The sequence below is a fragment of the Silene latifolia genome, chromosome 9 (genome assembly GCF_048544455.1).
Source record: "Silene latifolia isolate original U9 population chromosome 9, ASM4854445v1, whole genome shotgun sequence".
Lineage (NCBI taxonomy): Eukaryota > Viridiplantae > Streptophyta > Magnoliopsida > Caryophyllales > Caryophyllaceae > Silene > Silene latifolia.
Genome location: NC_133534.1, coordinates 109,516,978 through 109,529,751, shown reverse-complemented (window position 1 = coordinate 109,529,751; position 12,774 = coordinate 109,516,978).

The following is a 12,774-nucleotide window of genomic DNA, read 5'->3' as shown; positions in this document are numbered from 1 at the left end:
CATATAAGGTGAGATGCAAGCCGGCTATGGTTGATAGAGTTTGGATTCCTGGTTGTTATATGATTCACATGATAGTGTAGTATGAGTCGGTCTAGTATTCGCATGCTAGGACTATGTTTTGTTATATTGTTGTTCACATGATAAGCACGATTGTCTAGCATCTATATGCTAAGGCATTGTGTGATTCGTATTCATATTCTTATGTTTACATGTTATATTAATTATGACATTTCGTGGCTGGGAGAACTCGGAGTTACTCCCCACTGACTGTGGCTTTCGTATTTGTATAAAATGCGAATGACAGGTAGGTGATGCATATATGGGGTACATGGACGAGCTAGCGAGCAAAGTAACCTTGGGACCTAGACTGGTTTTATTTCATTGTGACCCTTAAACTTTTTTTAGGTCACATACATTTTAGGGACATATGTCTCCCTTTCTCATATTTGGTTTGTATAACTTTGTTTCGCGACTTTAGCGATGTTTCATTCATGAGATTTATTTTGGACCTTGCATGTTTGACACCTTCCCTTTTGGATATCTTTATAACAGGTTCAGGTTTTAAAAATTACAGGTTTTTACCCAATTGAACCTATTACAAACATATCCTGTCAGTTTTTCTGTAGAATTACGTGTTTACTTTTCCGCAATATTTGAGGGTGTGACAAAGCTAGTGAAGTATGTGGTCTATGGGATGACGAATTCGATGGGTTAGTCAATCCCTACATTGGCAATGCTATAGACCAAGGCTTTGGTGACCATCTTGACTCACATCACCACCATGAAGAACACAATGTGCAAAGGTCTATTGAAGATCTTTATGATGACAATTAACAAGCCTTCGACTACTTCTTCAAGGTGTTGAGCAACATCAACAACACCTTGGCTATGCCCCTTGACATCTCATCTCAAGAGTGAGAGTTTGGTGGAGTCCTCCCTAAACCACCATTTGTAAATATTCTAACCCCTTAACTTGCATTTTATTCTTGTATTGCATTTTTTGTCAATTTTAGATTTACATATTTACATTTTGATCAAGATTATCATTTTGAGAGAAAGTGAGGGAGGTACTCTAATGTTTCTTGATGTGTAGTGTTTTGACTTAGTGTGGGGATAGAAATTACCTAGGCTATCCAAGCCTTCGTAGTGCACCCACAATAAAGACCAAAGGAATAAAGAATAAATGACTTGGGATATGAAAATAACCACGGGTGGAACTTAACCCGTGAGGTACAGGAATGATCCGAGCGTCCCCAGATCAACCCGCTCGTCTTGGATGAAATCCGAGTGTCCGAGCAATAAGACGCTCGTCTTGACAGAGCTGAAAAGAAAAATTTGGTACTGAACTACAATCCGAGCGTCTCCCCAAGAATCCGCTCGTCTCAGTCTAAAGACGCTCGTCTCAGTGAGAATCCGCTCGTCCTGGTTACATCAAAATTTGGGATTTCACTCTGACTATGAATCCGAGTGTCCCCAGATCAATCCGCTCATCTCAAGCTATAATCCGCTCGTCTCCTCCTGAAGACGCTCATCTCAACACGGGTTTCATTTTCTAATACTGACTGAACTACAATCCGAGCGTCCCGTGCCTAAGCCGCTCGTCTCCTACTGCTGAATTGCAAAAACACGGCATTTAAATCCCCTTTACCCATTTCAGTTCATTCTATTCAAACACAAACACACCATCAAAACCCTCAATCCCTTCATCCATAAAACTTAATTTCCTCAATCAAATTCACCAAAATCAAACCCAAACTCCCTCAAAACTCAACCAAATCACTCCTTTATAAACAAAAAGCCATTCAAACATCCAAATCCTCAAAAATTGAATCGATTTTCTAGGGTTATAAGCAAATTTCGAAAATCCTAAATCGATTTGGGATTCATTGAAGCTTGAGGATACTAGAAGAATTCAAGCAAACACTACTACAAATGAGCACTTGGGCCACGGTCAAATTCGTGGCGCAAGTACTAAATTTCCGTGGCTAAATCATTTTGCCACGGGAATACCTTCCGTGGCGCAAGTGGCCGTGGCAAAGAGATAGCCACGGGAAAAATAAGAACGTGGCTATTATTGAATTTTTGGCCACAGATTCTCTCGTGGCTAATAACTCCCGTGGCCAAAGAAATTTCCCGTGGCGAAAAAATAATTCCCGTGGCAAATAATATATATGAAAATTAAATAAATAAAACGTAAAATAATTTATTTATTTTTCACAATGGGTATTTTATCATATACGGAACCGTGACAATCTAGGTAATTGTTTCGCTAGTTAACTTGATTCATTTGAACGTTATTTCGTTTCACGGGTCTTGCATTTGTGAGCATCAAAGAGGCTTCCCAGGAGGTCACCCATCCCAACACTACTCTCACCTGAGCACGCTTAACCGTAGAGTTATTTTGATGTGCTACCGAAATTGAATGTTACCTTTGTTGATATAATTAGCACTTTGAATCCTTTTAAGTTTATTTTTTTTCTTTCAAATCTTACCTTTAGTACTATTTAATTACATAAATGTTACATGTTTTACAATTTTTGTGGGAAATACATTATTTTGGCCGAAACAATTAAATTTTCGACATTAACCACCGATTAATGATTTTTGACATCATTTTTTTGCCCAAATCAAGAAACCATTTTCTCCAAAAAGTAAAATTAATTCTGTTTTCCTAACATTTTTTATTTCTTTTGTTTATCGACATACTTGTTTTCATTTCTCATGTACTCATATTTTCGTATATTTTTCTTCGCAAATTCTATTGTATAACCGTTATACCGCGATATGAAAAATGAGACCATTTTTTGGTAAAATAATTATCGCTTTTTATAATTAAAGGTCTTTTTTCCCCAAAGTGATCACTATTAACCAAAAAATAGTCACTTTTTTACCCAAAAACCACGAAAAAGATTATTGTACAAAAGAATCACTTATTTTCCTAAACTGATTTCTCTTTGTTATGATTTATCGTTTCTTTTCTTAAAATTTTCACATTATTTGCACATGTGACTTTAAATTATTATAATTTATATATTTTTCGTGTGATGCGCTCATTTTCAATGAAAAAAAAATTCCCAATTTTTTTTCTCAGCAAGTTAAATTTTACGTAAAATTTTTACGGTACCCTCGAATTTTGACAGATTACATATGGTACCCTTTTTTTAAAGTTTTTACATATGGTACCCATGTATTTACGTTTTTCGATCTCGAATACCCTTTGACAAACTTCCGTCATAACGCCGCTACTCATATGCCTTGTGACGCCTTTTTTTGTTATCTAATACACTATCAATTCATCATCTAATAGTACCTAAAGCCTTATTTTGTCTAATAAACTAACATTTAGTACGTAAATAATATAACAATAACAACATAACATACACAATTACTCATCAAATTACTTATAGGAGTAACGACGTTATGACGAAATTTCCCCAAAGAGTATTCTGGGAATGAAAAAGGTAAACACAAGGGCAACATATGTAGAAACTTAAAATAAGGGGTACCATGCGTAATCTGGCAAAGTTCGAGGGTACCATGGGAAATTTCCGTAAATTTTATATCAAATTCAAATTTTTCTATAAATATCCTACAAATAAAGTTGGAAATAAAATTTTGAATGAAATAGTTTAACAATATATTAATTTTGGATTTTCAAAGATAGATGGTAAATAACTTTTTTATTCAATTTGATATGCTATATCTTTAAATGTGATACGATCATTTAAGATTGTTATTCAAGATTATAAAGTTTAATTTAAAAAAGTAAAAGAAATTCACGACTTTAATAAACAGAGTATATATTAAAACAATTTTTTTAAATTATCAATAATTTGAAAAACCTACAAAACATAAATGTGATCTGTAAAAAATCAAAAAATTAGACGATAAACTATTCTTTGCTTGCATATAAGTTTATAAAATTTTAAAATTTCTTATTAAAATAAATAAAACAAAGTGTTTCTAAATTTTTATATTCAAATGTATTTTCATATTATTATATTTGATTAAATTTCATTCAGATTTAAGTCGGAAAAGATACTCGCCACGGGTGTTTGTTTGTTCGTGGCTAAAAAAATATTTGCCACGGAACAATTCGTGACTAAATAAAATTTCGCCATGGTTGTGACATAGGCCGTGGCTAAAATGATTATTTGCCACGGGTGTAGCCTAATTCGTGGCGGAAATGACTTTTTGCCACAGAAAAGTTATCCCGTGGCATAAATTTTTTTCCAAAATAATGAATAAGTTTTTCCCGTGACTAAGCAAAATTTAGCCACGAATTATGAGTTCCCGTGGCATAATTCGTGGCGCAAGTGATGATTTGTTGTAGTGAAATCATTGGTTGTTGATACATACAAGGAGAAGAACAATGGCTAGGACTAAAGGTGGAAACAAGGCACCTACAAAATCAAATCTTTCAAAGAGGCAACAAGCTCTTCAAGCTTCCAAGGCTATGGTGGTATAACAAGCAAGAGTCGAAATTCAAGAGGTTCCTCTTCCCATGGTGGAAGCTACTACTCCTATCCCGGTTATTGAGCAATTACATGAATATCCGGAGGTAACTTTCACATCTGATTCTCATAGGAAAAATTTTATGTCTCTTGCTAAGAAATTGATTTTGCCCACCAAGTTTATTTGCCAAGATGCTTTGACCAAATTCGGTGTCCTTGAAAGGACCAAGAACTTCCTTGAGTCTATGGGGTTGCTTACATTGTTTGATATGAAAGAATTGACCTACCCCTCAAACACCTTGGAATTTCTAAGTTCATTGAAAGTCACAAAGGTGGAGACTCGAAGGAACATTGAATTCCGCCTTGAGAATATGGATAGAAAGATGTCCTTTAATGAGTTTGGCAAGGTGTTCGGTCTTGATAATGACTTGACTTATGTGAAGAAACCTTCAAAATATGATCCCGCCCCTTTGTGGAAAGCTATCACCGGAAGGAAATTCAAATCATTCCATGAGTGTCGTGCCCTTTATGTTCACAATCCGAGCATAAGGGTGTGGCACAAGGTTGTGGGAAATACTCTTATTGCTAGGAAGGGGACTAATCATTTCACCGAACTTGATTTCATCTATCTTGAGTCAACCTGGAATGTCGATAAGAAGTTCACCAAGAAATACAATATTCTTCAACTCTTAATCGAAAGGTGGCTTACAATCGACCATGGTAAGGAAGGTACGGCCTTTATAGTAAATGGGGGATTGGTAACATGGTTGGCAAAGCACTTCAACCGGGATTTCAACAAAGATGGGACTTACAAGCCGGTTAAGGGAGGCCACCTTATTAATCTAGCCACTATGGTTCACAAATTCCATTGGGTCAAGAATGACAACCTTGACAACAAATTTGAGTGGCTTACAAAAGATGCCAAGTCCTTCATTCTACCAAACAAGATTTGCCGACTCAATGTCCGAAGCACAAACTATCTTCTTCCACTCTCCGGTGAAGCCGAGATGATCATACAACAATAAAGGGAATTCAATGTCGAGTCCTCCTCCTCCGCCAATGTGACTCCACCCTACCCGTTCACCTACCAAGAATTCCGACCCAAAGGTATTGCGATAGGTAACGATTACTTGACTCAACTAATGCAACACATGCATAAGAAAGCTTATGAAGACCGAGTTAATGCCTATAGAGCTCAATATCCGCCCCCCTTACACCTAGCTAGGCAAGGACTTCTTGACCCATCATGTCCTTTGCCTAGTTGGGCGGATAGGGAAGTATTCTTTCCTAATGCTCCTAGGAATGCTAGCATGGGTGGTGAGGAGATTGTTGTTGAGAGTGAAGAAATTGAAGAAGTTGAAGAAGAAGAAGAGGAAAATAAGGAAGAATAGGATCAAAGTTCAAGTGATGATGGTGAAGCCTCCGGGTCTATGGAGGTAGATGATGATGATACTAGCGAGGAAGTTGATGATGATGATGATGATGACGATGGAAGTGATGTCGCCATGGGCGACAATTGAGGATTAGTAAGCTTTTTGGAGGATGCCACAATCCATTGTGAGTTTCCTACACCTCATTTAGCTTTGTTCATTTCTGTTGTTTTTAAATTTTTTATCTTGATCATTTGTTTGAGTCCTAGCAACACTCAAAGGACTCCCACCTCGGTCCCATTGAGGTGTCTTTTATTGTTCCCACCATGTAAAATCCAAAATGACAAATTTAGTTTCATGCATAACATTCTTGTGCATGAACTTTCCCATTTTTGACATTAGTAATAGTGTCTCATTTGGTTTGGGGACGTTCAAGCATAAGCATTGGGAGTTAATTCAAATTATGCTCTCCAACCAAACAAATTCATGCATCATATAACACTTGTTTATATGTCATATAGTTTGCATTTAGTATAGAAATCATGCATTCTCATATAGCTTGCATAATTTCCTATCGTATTGGTCATTGAGGACAATGCCCATACTAGTGTGGGGATGGGAAATTCTAACATGACTTTTAAAACAAAAATGATAAAAATTGAAAAATTTTGAAAAATAAAAAAACATGTCTTTTTTATTCCATAAATCATAAAAACCATAAAAATTTGAAAAACCCAAAAATATTTCATTTCCTTTATAGTGTAGTCTTGTATATATATTGTGTTTGTATATATTGTGTTTGTCTATCCTTTGTCACATTGATCGACTACGCCACATCCGATACTTGAGGATTTGAAGACCGCATGGTATGATCTTTCCAATCTCCTTTTTCCTCTTTATGTTAATGAATATGTGGCTTTATTTTGATTGATGCGGTATGAAACAATGTGATTATAGGATTGTATTTAGATTATTTGGCATACTAGTTGGTAGAAGCATATGCATTAGGGTGTATATATGATAGTTGCATTATGGCATACAGTTGCATTTAGGAAAAATTTTGTGAAAACATCTATTTGGGAAGCTTGACAAGTGTATATAAGGCCCTTGTAGATACTTTTTCATCTTAAGACTTTGCTCATTAGAATACTTGTAAAACACCCTAGGATGTGTCATGCTAGTATCCTTTGACCCATGGATTAAGGCCTAGTCAAGAGTACCTTATGGTGTGATAACTCCTTGGCTACCGTTTATTCCAAGGTGACCCTTGAAGCCATGCAACCATCTTCCATATTCTATCACATTTTGCCATCAAAAAGGGAATGGGCACAAAAATTGTTCAAAATTTGAGTTCAAGAATTGAAATGAAAGTAAAAAAGTTTGCAATTGCATCAAAAGAAAAGAAGAGTAACAAAAATGAAAACTCCTATGCTTCAAATATAAGTTCCCTCACCACAAATGGGGTGACTTTGAAAATGTTCAAAAGAAAATGCAAGAAAAAGTTGAAAGTTGTCAAGTATTGAAATGCCAAACATCAAAAGAAATGGCAAAAAGAAATTGTTCTCAAAAATGTCAAATGCCACAAGAAATTGGGGGGAAAAACAACAACAAAAGCAAACTCCCATATGAAACTCAAATACAAATGATCCCTTTATCCATCAATCCACTTTTGTGCATGGTAGAGAGGGGACGACCCTTCTTCTTGTCTAGGCAAAAAGGGGAATTCCGCGATCCTCCAGTGTTTCTAACACCATAGGGAGTCTACTCTTGACGAAAGAATTTAACAATTGAGGACAAAGGTACCCTAGCTTGACACAACTTGGAGGTGATTTATTGGTATCCTTCTAGGCTTAGTAGTTTGAAGAAACCGTATCTATAATGGAGTGTGTACCCTTAGATTGCTTCCCTTTTAGATAATTTCCGCCACTTAGATGAGGAAAGTGGCTATTATTTTTGTTGATGCATCCATTACTTGTTTTGTGTGCTTTAATGCTTGGAAGTGTCGCCATTTTGGCAAGCCCCACCTTGCCTTTCAAGAAGGCATCCTACCTCATGGTTGTCTTGTTGTGAGTTGAAGTGGCGGAGTGAGACCTGCTAATTGTCTCACATCGGCTATATTAGTAGGTTAGTTTAAATAAGGGTCCTAGTTTTTGTCACCTCTTTACTCGGGACGAGCAAAGGTTCGGTTTGGGGATGTTTGATGTGACTTATATTTGAGCACATTTAGTCCCCGAATTAACCTCGTTCCTATGCTTTATAGTGCATAATTGGGTCATTTACTATCTTTAGTTTCCCATTTTACATATTCTTTGAGGTTTTGTCTCCTTGGTAGGAAAGGAGTGCTAACCTTGCATTTACATGGCGAAATGGAGCTAAATTGATCGCATCTAATGACCAAGCATCAGAGAGAAGACATCACTAGGAGACCTATGTAGATAATAAAGTGAAATGGGCAATGACGAAAGGATCCTTGCATCCCTGAAATGATCCTCGCGGATTATGAAGGAAGAAAAGAAGAGAAGCAGTCTGCCGTGGGATCCGAGCGGATCACACCCAATCCGGGCATCTCCAACCCCCACCATCCGAGCGTCCCGCAGCCAAGACGCTCGTCTTGCAGCCATAGGATCCGAGCGTCTCCCAGACAACCAGCTCGGATCACAGTCCAGAGAACCCGTGCCACTTCACAAGACGCGCGGATCATGGCGAGACTAGCAAAACGGAGATGCTCATTTCCTTCGAGAGGAGCATTTCCACAACTTTTCTTAAGGACTTAATAGTCATTTAAGCCCTTAGTAACCCTAATCCTTGTACCTAATCATTAGTATAAATACCCCATTGTACTACTTAGATTAGCCTGCTCTCTTTATACTTTCTTAATCAAGTTCTAATAATTCCTTAATTTTGTAATCAACTTTTAATTTAGTCTTAATACAAATCCCAATACTTAATCTTTCCTTAATTTCTCTATTGTTCTTCATTTATTTTAGGTAATTAGAAGATTTTTTGGGTTTATTTGGAGGATTGACAACCTTCCATAAACCATCAAGTACTTCTATTATTCTTTGCATTATTATTTGGAATCATCTTCATAGGTATAATTCTCTCTTAACCTTGTTTAATTATTGTTAATCATTTTCATTTATTCATCATGTTTTGCCTTGCTAGTATGATTGACAACCTTGTTAGCATGTTAAACTTGATAATGAGTGAGTAGTTTCCTTAACTAGGGTTAATGGGGAATTAGGGGAAACCAACATGGGGATTGATTCATGCTTAATCTAATATGTTTTCATAATTAATTTGCTTGCTTGTTGTGATTTAAACTTATGCACATGTTATGTTTGATGAAATGCGAGCCTATGAATCCTTGCATTTTTTTTACACATCACCTATGTTTTCAATTAGACTTGTAAGCTTATACACCAACTCGAGTCTCATTAGACCATGCATATAGTTGGATAGGAAGGATTAAGTCGACTTGTAGGTGTTGTACAATCTAATCGATTCGGCTCCGGGACCCAAACCTTCTTAGGGATTGTAAGCTTATACACCAACTCGATCTCATCACAACAATAAGTTCTTGCATCTAGTAGAGAACATGTTTGTATGATCAACTCCCATGAATCCCCTATAAACCCATGACACCCTAGTGCTTTTAATCAATTTTTTACATCTCATTTTAATCACCTTGCTTGTTTTTATTACTTTGCTTTTATATTGTTAATTAGTTTATTTGATCTCCTATCTCAACCCAAATTGTGACACCCTAAGACACAACCATTTGATTGAAAATCCTACATCAATACCCGTCCCTTGGGATCCGACCTTTACTTACCTCTTTGCTAAGAGTAGTTTGTGAAGTTATAAATATTGTTTTGGTTAGGTAGCTTTCGACGACAAGTTTAATCGACACCACCGAACTTGTTGACATTTGTGACGGTATATGGACCGGACCACCGTGATCGTAATTTTCCCGGAAATAGCTTGTAGCGGGAATTAAATAGCAACACCTTATCACCGATTTGAAATTCCTTTCTCAAGATCTTCTTGTCATGCCATCTATTTGTTTTCTCCTTGTAAAGACGGGAGCTCTCATAAGCTTGTAAGCGGAATTCATCAAGCTCATTTAGTTGCAACAATCGCTTTTCTCCACTCAATTTTGGATCCATGTTGAGCTCCTTAACCGCCCAATAAACTTTTTGTTCCAACTCAATGGGGAGATGGCACGCCTTCCCATAGACAAACCTATATGGTGAGGTGCCAATATGTGTCTTATATGCGGTACGGTAGGCCCACAAGGCATCGTCGAGCTTCATACTCCAATCCTTTCGCGACTTGGCAATAACTTTATCAAGTATGGACTTGAGCTCACGGTTAGAAACCTCCACTTGGCAACTAGTTTGTGGATGGTAAGCCAAGCCTCTTCTATGATAGACCCCATATTTCTCCAATCAGGCATCAAGTTGTTTCTCACCAAAATGAGTACCACGATCACTAATGACCCCTCTTGGAACACCAAACCTCGGAAATATGATCTACTTAAATAAGTTGATCATGGCACGGGCATCATTTGTTGGAGTAGCAATTGCCTCTACCCATTTAGAGACATAATCAACGACAACCAAAATATACCGATTACCTTTTGATGAAGGATACGGTTCTTGATAATCAATTCCCCAAACATCGAATACCTCCACTTCCAAGATACCATTTAAAGGCATCTCGTGCCTTCTTGATATACAACCCGTCCTTTGGCAAGCATCGCAAGCCATCACAAAATCTTTAGCATCTTGGAACATAGTTTGCCAATAGAAGCCGGATTGCAACACCTTCGCAACGGTCTTGGATGGTCCATGATGACCACCATAAGGAGAATAATGGCATCCTTCTAGCACCCCTTTCACATCCCAATATGGGATACATCTCCGAAGTAGTCCGTCAGAGCAATGTTTGAATAGATATGGATCGTCCCATAGGAAGAATTTGGCATCATGTAAGAACTTCTTCCTTTGTTAATATGAAAGGTTAGGTGGCAACTCTCTTCCAACTAGATAGTTGGCTATGTCGGCATACCAAGGAGTATTGGCTTCCAACATCATCAAGATATCATCGGCGAAGGAATCATCAATAGGTAATTCAATACCTCCGTCATTAAACTTCAAACGGGATGGGTGATTAGCAACAACATTTTCGGCCCCCTTCTTGTCTTAATCTCAAGATCAAATTCTTGCAAGAGCAAGATCCATCGTATCAACCTTGGCTTAGCTTCTTGTTTGGCTAGGAGATGCTTTAGTACGGCATGATCGGTATGAACAATGCCTTTTGAACCGATCAAGTAAGAGCAGAATTTGTCTAAGGCATAGACAATGGCAAGTAGCTCTTTATCCGTGGTGGCATAGTTGATTTTAGCCGTATCCAAGGTTTTGCTAGCATAGTAGATAGCATGGAGAACCTTTTCCTTTCTTTGTCCTAGCACGGCACCTACCGCATAGTCACTTGCATCACACATGAGCTCGAATGGCAAGTTCCAATCCGGTGATTGGATGATAGGTGCGGAAATCAAAACCTTCTTGATCCTATGAAAAGACTTAAGACAATCGTTAGTAAACACAAAGGGAGCATCTTTTAAAAGAAGCTTCGTAAGGGGTTTTGCAATCTTAGAAAAGTCTTTAATAAAACGGCGATAGAATCCTGTATGGCCTAAGAAACTCCTTACACTCTTCATATTTACCGGTGGGGGTAGTTGCTCAATAACTTGGACCTTAGCACGGTCCACTTCAATTTCTCTTTCCGAGACAATATGACCAAGTACCACTCCTTCATTCACCATGAAGTGACACTTTTCCCAATTTAACACCAAGTCAACTTTTTCACAACGCTTCAACACTTTGGACAAGTTAGCCAAACATGCATCAAAAGAAGAACCATAGACACTAAAATCATCCATAAACACCTCCATGATAGACTCGATAAAGTCGGAAAAGATGCTTATCATGCCACGTTGGAAAGTGATGGGGGTATTACAAAGACCAAAAGGCATTCTACGGTAAGCAAAGGTACCATATGGACATGTAAATGTGGTCTTCTCTTGGTCATCCGGGTGCATGGGTATTTGAAAGAACCCGGAATAACCATCTAGATAGCAAAAATATTTGTGACATGCCAACCGCTCCAACATTTGGTCAATAAAAGGTAATGGGTAGTGGTCTTTCTTGGTGGCTAAATTTAGCCTCCTATAGTCAATACACATTCTCCAACCCGTCACAATTCTAGTTGGAATTAGTTCATTTTTATCATTTTTGACTACGGTGGTTCCTCCTTTCTTAGGAACCACTTGGACCGGACTCACCCATTTAGAATCGGAAATTGCATAAATAATTCCCACATCCAACAATTTAAGCACTTCCTTTTTGACTACTTCTTGCATGTTAGGATTTAGTCATCTTTGACCTTGGACACATGGTTTATGATCTTCCTCAAGATTGATTCTATGCATGCAAAATTTGGGGCTTATGCCCTTTAAATCATCAAGTTTGTATCCAATGGCTTTCTTGTGAGACCTTAAGACATGAAGCAATTTAGACAATTGACTCTTATTCAATTTAGCACTAACAATTACCGGACACGTCTCCTCATCATCTAGAAAAGCATACCTCAAATTGGAGGGGAGGGGCTTAAGTTCGGGTTTTTGTACCTCAAGGTCTTGAGGTGTAGCAACCAAACCTATAAAGTGTGAGCTTTCCTCCAATGATAGCTCTTCTCCATCCAATTCATGCTCCAAAGCATCTATCTCCTCATTTCCAATCTCATCATCACCTGCAAATGATTCCAATAGCAAGAGTGCCTCCAAGGGATCCTTAAACAAAGATCGAGGTATAGAGTCATCTATGACAATGTCAACAACATCCAAAACATCAATAGAATAACAAGACTCTTCTATCATATGACTC